The sequence below is a fragment of the Uranotaenia lowii genome, chromosome 3 (assembly GCF_029784155.1).
Source record: "Uranotaenia lowii strain MFRU-FL chromosome 3, ASM2978415v1, whole genome shotgun sequence".
NCBI classification, from domain to species: Eukaryota; Metazoa; Arthropoda; class Insecta; order Diptera; family Culicidae; genus Uranotaenia; species Uranotaenia lowii.
Window position 1 is genome coordinate 337,380,176 of NC_073693.1, and position 9,442 is coordinate 337,389,617.

At 34.0% G+C, this 9,442-nt stretch overlaps 1 long non-coding RNA gene across 1 annotated transcript; it reads left to right on the forward strand.

Moving 5' to 3' along the window:
- The first annotated feature begins 8,892 nt into the window (after positions 1-8,892).
- LOC129754745 (uncharacterized) lies at positions 8,893-9,362 on the forward strand. Its single transcript, XR_008739079.1, has 3 exons — positions 8,893-8,953; positions 9,033-9,093; positions 9,154-9,362. It is a non-coding gene; the product is annotated as an uncharacterized LOC129754745 (long non-coding RNA).
- The last annotated feature ends 80 nt before the right edge of the window (positions 9,363-9,442 follow it).

Here is a 9,442-nt window from a genome sequence, read left to right on the forward strand (position 1 = left end):
GACATGACCAAAACTCCTACCCCCCCTCTCCGTGGACAAGCGTGGACATTTCCATACCCCCCTCCTCCCCCTAAGTTGTCCACGTGGTATGTGAACGGCCCCAAATATGTTTTTATTTTCAATTTTGTTAAAAATAACATAATTTACCGAAATAATCAACGTTTTTCTAAACCACAATTATGAGTTAAAATTGTAGCTTGTAACAATTTTTAGTCAAATTGCCCACAATTATTAGTCACAAAGAAGTCCATGGCAACACCCGAATATCAACATGAAAATCAACAAGTTTCTGGCAAACATTCAGGGGCATTCTTTGCTAGTATACATTCAAGGGGCAATTGATTTGAGCTAGCAACCAAGAAATGTTTTGTTTTGCTTGCAAAAATATGACCCATGCCCATGATTGTGTGGAACTTGATGAATTCTGTAAAAATTATGGGGCGCATTTCTTTTGCCAAATATTAATAAATTTCCGCATTTCAATCGCTCAGTTTCACTTGGAAAATGTAAACTCGTCCTTTGTGCTTAAATGGGACCAATTCATTTGGTTGGAATCTTTGAAATACCCGCATAAGGGGCTTATCGGTTTAAGATGTCAACCTTATAACGTTGGAATTTTATGCGATAGTTCGACAGCTTATAGTTCACCTATGATAAAAAAGTTTTTAAACACCAATTTTACTGTTATCAAACGCACAAATAATGTTTTTAATGCATTTTGATGATATTGTCGATTAACTAAAAATAATTAGGTATATGAAATCATTTCTTTTAGTTTAGTAGATATCAGCAGTTCTAATGATCGGTGACTAATAATTGTGTGTGACCCATGATTGTGGGGGGACTGTATATTGATTTAAAATAACAGCAGTGTTCAGTTCTCACCTCGTTGGTTCAGGTTCGAATCTTCAAGCATGCAAATTTTTCAAGTAAATATAAAACTTATTCATAGAGCAACATTAAATCAGAATAAATAACAGGGTGGCCAGCGGGTTTCCATTTTAAAATTCCCGGTGTGATATTTCATGTTTTTTACGGTTTTAAAATACAGTGCTTAACACCTTTTACAAGATTTATTGACCGAACAAATAGACATTTTATGCTATTTGTAAGTGAAAGTGTGTGAAAACCAAAAATTTTCAGTGAACCAATTTTGTAATTCGAAAGTTATTCATAACTGCATAAATTGCGGTGAGATTTGTTGGATTTCGTACCGATAATAAAGTATTTAAATGTTGAAATGTAAAAGGGTAAGAAAATAACTCCAGTACAGGTCGGACTCGATTATCCGGAGTATCGATTTTTTTTCACTTCGGATAATCGAATTCTCCGGATAATCGAATCATGAAAATTTTTTTTTTCTTAGTCTGAGGACGTTAAATTGTAATTTTTTTGTGCATTATTTTTCTAAAATGCAGTGGCGTTGCCAAAAATCATTTTTATAGGAAAAAGGGGTAAAGTCGTGATAAGAAAAAAAAACAATCATGTAATATTAAACAATTACTGGTTTCACTTTACCTTGACCTGATACATCTCGGAAGTGATTAAAAATCAGAAGGGTTGAGTACAAAACCACGACCGCAGGGTTGACGTTGAACTACAACTGTTTATTACATTTTTCTCAGATCTGATTGGTCAAATTTTGCGTTTCAACAAGGCTTGACATTTGACATTATAACGTAAGTAAGCAGAACATGGGACAAAATTTGTCCTGATTGTCCTATTCAATATCGATATGACGCCAGCGTAGTTCTACGTCAAAATGTAACGCTCCAAGCTCCATCTTAATTCCTGTCATTTGACGGATAAACACGCTATCACGCGCTATTGTGTGACGGGCTTCATTCTGACTCTTGTTTTGACAGTTGAAGTTGGTGATTTCATTCTGCATGTGCAATTTCGTCTGTGTGCAAGTAGTGTTTCCGTGAAATGACACCCTAGCTTAAGTCCCTCTTTTTCTTACTTTGTCACGTTTGTACATTTGATCATACTTTGTAAATAAACTAAAATACATTTCAAAATCCACTCATTCAACCGAAAACAATCGATAATAAATTAAACTAGATAATAAATAATTAACCCGTTACTTCCCACGATTTTTTTTTAAATATTTGAACAACAAAAAAGCTTTTGTAAGGAAAGAGCTTGAACAAAAGTTGTTCCCCATGGCCTCAAAAGTTGTAATTCGTTGAAAAAAGTTTTTGATTGTTTCAATAGTTGGTAGATAGTTTTTCAATAGTTATTATATCTAAATTTCAAGAAGGCTTATAGACAAGCACAATGAATACACAAGGAAGTTTATACAATTATTGACTGAATCAAAGTAGATTTACAAACTTGATAAAGACGCAAATGTTGTGGATCACTTGTGCTACCATGGCATTTAGAGGGTTAAACACATTGACAACTCTTATTGTTACCTCTCCTGTTCCTAGATACGTTCTTCCTTGACCACATATTTATATTATGTATTATAGAGTTAATGAGTTTGATCTTGAACAATACACTGTGGATAACCGAGTTTTAATATAAAGTACAACTACTATACTAGCCCCTTACCCCCCTAACTCCGTCCAAAGCTGATAAAAATATTATTTTGTGAATTATAGTACTAAATTATTTAAAAAATCAAAATAAAAATTTAAAAAATACTCCGGATAATCGAGTCTTAAATTCCGGATAATCGAACCCCGGATAATCGAGTCTCCGGATAATCGAGTCTCCGGATAATCGAGTCCGATTCCATTTGTTCAACAAAACTTGTCAGCTTTTTCTTAGTCTTTGACAACCTTTTTTTCCAACTTTGACAACTGTTTTTAGGAAAACTTCTTAATTTTTATAATTTGAATTTATTGGACGTCATCTTGGAATCTTGATACCGCATTGCTTAGATTGAGGTAAATCTAAATTGACCTTCTGGGTCTCAAATTCTCTGGGAGATTTCAACTAATCAGACCGGAACTTCCATTTGTCAATAAACCAATTTCGGGGTTCAAAGGATTCTTAAATCTTTAAATTTATCTTGAGGAAAATATATTTTCCGAGACATTTAAGGTTAGATATTTTCGTGAAAATAATTAAACAATATTTGAAATGCAATTGTTTTGTCATATTTAAACTGCGGGGGGTATTGATAAAGTTTAAGGTGAAAATTTTTATGAATTCTTTGAAAAATTATGTTAGATTTATTAGAATTGGACGCAAAAATAGAGATTTATTGTCATTATTTTCGAAAAGCCAATAATGATGTCTTAAAATAAAAGCTGCAACATCAAAAGGCTGGAAAATGATATTTTTTGCCGAATATTTAATGATAGAGGTGATACTTTTTGATGATTTCTCATGTAGAAGTTTATGATATTTTAATACAAAACCTGGTAAAATTTCAATGCTATTATTTGATTTCACTTGCAAAGTTATAATGTTCAAAATGTGCATAAATCAGTATAATCAGTATATACTCGGACTCGAAAAGCTGAACTCAAATTCTGAAATGCCAACTTGATATTGAAACTCTGATCCACAAATGTGGATATGTATTAGTTTCAAAATTCAATTGCCTATTCAAATAAGAGTTTAAATTTTGAATTTTAACCCTAGATTTAAACTTAGAAGTTGAGATTTATTTTGATTGCATAAATAGCATTACCATTGTTTTGTTTTTTTATTCTGAATACGGATGTATGATTTTTGAATGTTATTTGAATAATTATTTCTGAAATCAATCTGAAATACTATGTACTGGTTAGTAAATTATGGATTTAAATTACAAGTTTCTTAGTTTTGGTTTTATATCTGTTCTTAAATAAGTACCGTAAAACGGGGTAAGATTTATAATTTTTTTTTCAATATTTTTTATTATATTTTCTGTTAAGAGGAATGTGGCATGTTTCATATTTTTAAAACCAGTACTGGACTCCTAAGAATGTAAAACATGGTTGCAGAAATTTATTAGACTACTTTAAATTTGACTCAAAAATCGATTTTGTCTCTGTACAGAATTTGACGCTTTGGGGTGACATTGATCAGTTTCTATTTTGACGGTTTTAACGAGATTTCTTGATCTTAGAGGAAGAATGACCAAGCTGGTTAAAATCCTCTATAAATAAATAAAATAGAATAGAATAGTTTTCTTGATCATAGAGAATACAAAACACCTTAATAATATTTACAAATACTAGTAATTGATAAACTAATTGATAAACTAAGTTCGTGTGATAAGGCCGAGCAACAATCAAAATCGAAAGGTGGACAATGATGTTGCATAAATTGAGGGGCTTAAATTTTAACTACAAAAAAAATGATATTTTGCCTTCATTCAATTCTCTAGTTTTATTTTTAAGATTTGAAATTTAATTTTGAATCCAGTTTCAAAACTTGAAACGTCAAACTAAAAGCAAAATCTTTTTAAAAATTCATCTGCATTTTCAGTCCATTTCTGAATGCATGTTTAAAGTCTTACCACATAGAAATAAATTCGACCCTCCTAATTCTAAGTTCTGAATTAAATCTGTATTCAGAATCTTAATTTGAAATATTATACTGAGCCTGAATTTTCAATCAAATTTTTCTATATCAATTCTGAATCCAAAATTTGGATTCTGAAATTAGAATTTCGAACAGTTCTGGCTAACATTACGGTCTAACATTGAAGCGAAAATTAAAGAATGAAAACACGCATAAAATTTTCCTATTTCATATTTGCATCAAAGAAATACTATTAACGTCTATGTCAAATTCTCGCGTAAGCTTTCATTACGTTGTATGAAACAAAATGTAAACAAATAGTTTTATTACGACAAAATGCAAATACTAACATAAACTAGTCGCAACTTCTTTCCATTTAGAATATTTGTAGCCTGAACAACATATTCTTTTTGCGAGAATTGTTAATAAAAATTTACTCTTGATTAACCTCAACCTTTTCTATACGTAGAATTTAAATAGAAAAATGATTTTCACTGCATAAGGTTTTTCCCGGTTTTGATGTCAGTCCCGTTTATTTCCCGGTTTTCCTGGTGCTATTTTAAATTCCCGGTTTTTTTCCCGGATCGCTGGCCACCCTGAAATAGGTATAAAATCTAAATCCAGGAATAGTATGATTCTTTTTACATAAATCTTTTTTATTCGAGGTCTCATGTGGAGGCTAAATAGCCTTCTCTTCAAATTCAACTATGGACTTTAGAAGTATCGATAAGAACAGAAATTTAAGGCTGAGCAGAATGCTATCCATTCGTTAAACGAAGCTGAATAAGCTTTTAAGAGCCTGTTTTATGGAACTTTTGGTTACTTGGGTTTACTATCAATGCCTGAGACCATTGAGATATTATCGGCAGTGTCGTAACCTGGTGATTTCGTTTAAGTAACAATTACTTAGCCAATTCAAGATAAATCTCTTTGTTTGATTTAATGGCAGCAGTGCAAACTGCTGAACCATTATCGCAACGTTCTGCGTCGTCCTGGTGTCCGAATAAGGTGACCTCGACCAGCTTGCGGGCGACCACCGTCTTCAAAGCTGTCGGTTTTGGTTCGATTTTCGAACCGCTGCTTCGACCCGGCGCTTCCTTCTTCTTGGTTGTGGTGATGGTGGTTGGATTATCCCTTTTGGCAGAGGGACCCGGGGCTTCCTCCTTCGTCTGCGTCTCCATCTTTAATCAATTTATCACTGGTTATAAACAACCGTCACAAGAATATCTTCCAAGGTGTGCTCTGACATGAACTATCGAAGAGATGTCCGTGATAGTGAACACCATCTCAGAGCTCTTGCGAAACCAACCAACTTTTGAAGAATTTTATACCCAAAATTAAACTTTTCTTAGATCAATGTTTGTTTTGTGATGAATTGTTCATTTAGTTAAATCCCATATTAACAGGGTTGTAAATTACGAACATTTACATAGTTATTCAAGCAAACGAAGGAGATATAGCCATAAATCTGTGTTATTTTAGTGGGTTTTCGAATGACTTCTACTTTATAGTCTTATTGTGCTATGTTTAATTTCAGTTTTATTTTCTATATTATTAATCGCCTATCTCTACAGGCAGTACTAAGATCTACGTTTAATTCTCTGTTTTTTATCCATCTACACACAAAACTTTCGGGGCTCCACTTAGCAAAAATTTGCTGTTACTTTCCGTTAGCAAAAATAATTTTTTACTGTTGAGTTAGCAAAAAGCTAAATTTACTTGATTCTAGCAAAAAGAAAGTTCATTTTGCTTGATTTTAGTAAAATGAAAGTTTTCTAGCCGCTTTGTGTGCAGACAGCAGCCGCGCCAGTTGGGGGAAAACAACAAACCAAAGTGATCCTGTGCGGTTCCGGTAATTCGATGCCTTCGGTTCGTTTGGTGGCTGATTCTACGGCGAAACGGTGGCCAAATCGACACCGAATGCTGCAGGTAAGGGCCGAACTTGGAGTGAACAGATTTTCCGATTTTTAAATTCAAAATTGTTTGTTTTTCCTACCAGGTTGCAACTGCCGGCAAACACGACGGTTTTTTTTGCAACAGTTCGAAAAAAAGAGGAACCACTACTGGCATGTCAACGCGCTGCATCCGGCACAACTCAGGTGCATTCATTGATGAGGGTCGACCTTTGGCAATTTAAAGAAAAGTGGTAAATGATGTTCCGAAAAACGTGAAAAATAAATTGAAAGTTGAGTTATTCGTATATTCTATTTATTAATCGAACATTCCCTCGGAATTTGCAGAGAAAAAACAATAAATTTTGAAATTTCAGATCCGGGGCTTTTTTCCACCGGTTTTGCTAAATAGTGAGCAAAAGTTGCGGCGGCTTAATTTTTCTCTCGTTTGCTAAAATTTTAGTTCGAAAAATTTGCTAAATTGATTGCTAAGTTTCTAGCTGGTCAAATTTGAGCAAATTTTTGCTAATTTCCGGCCTCGAAAGTTTTGTGTGTACCTTTTTCAAATACTAGTTAGAATCATTTCCAGCCATTTTCTCACAAAAAATTTAGAATTTTGACTCATTTTGTAAAAAAATCATGTCCAAGCTCAAAAGTCTGGAAATGTCTGGAAGAGATGTCAAGAGTCTGGAAGTCTGGAAACTTAAAAAATTGTCTGACCAAAGTCTAAAAGTCTGGAAGATCCAGAAAAAAATTGGAAGGTTGACATCACTGATTGACAACATGACAGGGCTCGATATTGCACGGTTCAACTGCAGTGGACATATCGGCCGTTGGATCTCGTGGTGGCTCCCCCTGTTTATATAGAAGGACCAGTAAATTTCTGCAACAGGACAGTTTCAAGGCTTTCGGATATAAAAACTGAGAAACATTATAATTTTTTCATCTACAGTTTTATGATCATATTCAATAATATGCTTTGGGCTGTACCAAAATTCCTTATTATTGTGATTATAAAGTAGTAATATACATTTCAAACGCTTTTTTCGTTTCTGTTATGGTTTTCTGTGCTTGGATAAATCACTTCCACATTACAAACTTCAGTTTTAAACCAAACACGTGTTTCACTAACTTTTTTTCCCTCATTTTTATTTGGGACGAGCAAAACAATACTACTCAAACGCAGCCTATAACGTAGAGAATGGTTTCGTCGCATTGTTATGTGTTTTGGTTTTTCAGATCTCTCAAAATGTACCTCGTTCATCTACGAGTCACGTCTCTTTTAAAACTGGTAAGTTTAATTATAATAAATAGTTATGTTGTTAACGTCGGCTACCACAAACATAGGGTAAAGGTTTGCTAGAACTCCAACGTTCGTAAATGTTTTTTTAGTTTACAGGGTACGGCTAAATTTGTGCAATAAACTTGCAAAAATCGGGAAAAGCGATACACTGATGCGGGTTTTTTTGCTCAAGATTTTTGGCATTTAACAGCCTCCGATGGAGTGAAAAATCCATATTTTATTCGACATCTTTTTTTTTCTCTTGTGTGTGACTCTTGTTTGTTTTACGCTTACTCGCGATCAGTTACAGCAAGTTTGGAATGGCAGTGTCCTAATCTCTATAGCAAACAACTTTATTGCATTGTTGGTTTTTAGTACGTTTCGGAAGATTCCATAGGCTTCTGACAAGCTTTGAGGAAGAATTTGTAGTAGTAACAGGGTGGCGGAAAAATTGGTTTAAAAACGATCTAAATTAAAAACCTAGCTCTCAATTGAACAACTACACAAAACTTAGGATTTAAATAATCGAACATTTACATCAGTCATTTTCAGATTATAAAATTAAAATAAACCGAAAACTGCCCTCGAATACTGTACAAAATTTTAACATTACTTTAATAAAACTAACTGAACTTTACCAAGTGTGATGAAAACATTTTTTTTTAATTGGTAAAATGTCGCCACTAAAAGCGATTCTGATTGGCTAGGGTGTGCGATACAGAATCGATCGGTATCAGGAATACCTTTTAGGCGGTATAGATTGTACTCCTCCAAATCGGTCTTCGACTGGTACGATTTCTCTTGACACCGTTCGATCCACCAGAAACGAATTCATTACTCTGACTAGGAAACTGTTGATCGATGTTTAGGATCCCTGCCGTATCAGCATCGGAAGTGGCTCGAAACGGCTGCTGATGGTAGTTTTGCTGCTGCTGGTGTTGCTGCTGCGCGGTGTTACCACGCTGTTGATTTTGCAGCCAGAGCTGTTGCTTCCGTTTTCCCCATCTGGAAAATTTAATAAATAAAGTTAACATTTCTAAAAGAATGTTCAAATCACACAGCAAAAAATAATGTAACGACGGCAGATGTAATTTGAGGAGATGTTAGACGTTCTATGTATTATTTGTAATATTCGTTGTTATATTACATCAAACCAATGTACACACTGCGAACATGTCGTTTAGTGTAATATCACAACCTGTTCTGTAGTATTACATCAAGTAGTCAATGTTTATCTAAATTGACGTTTTGAAATTTCTCGCATTAAAAAGTTGGGGACCGGTTGTAAACTTTAAGGATGTGTGTTTTGCCGGTAAGTGCTATCAATGTGAATAAAAAGTCTAAGCAAATCATCGCTCTAAGTTTTTTTTTCAATTCTTTTTCGTTTTAAGGTTCATTTACTTCGAGACGTCTGAATGAAAAAGTATTCACGGATTTCAAAACAACCGGAAGGTTAGTATGTTGTTCAAAAATTTGTAAGCCCTCAATTGTTTTTTCAAATATTTTTTTTAGAAAGTCTTGTGAACATGCAGTGGTCATTCAAAGGACAAACCTGGAGGGTATGGAACCTCAACAATAAGTGGATCTGGATTGGATCTGATGCAATAAACCTTCCATTGTGAAATCGGGGATCGATGATTCGTGAAATCTGTGATCGGAAAGCTGTTTTCAGAATGCAAATAATACTTCACACCAACTTGATTCCGATATTTCCAGCGAAACGGGCAGGATTAATGAGTGAAATCATTTTTTCACTGAAGGGAGTAAACAGTCTTCTCGACTAATAAATAAAAAAAAATCA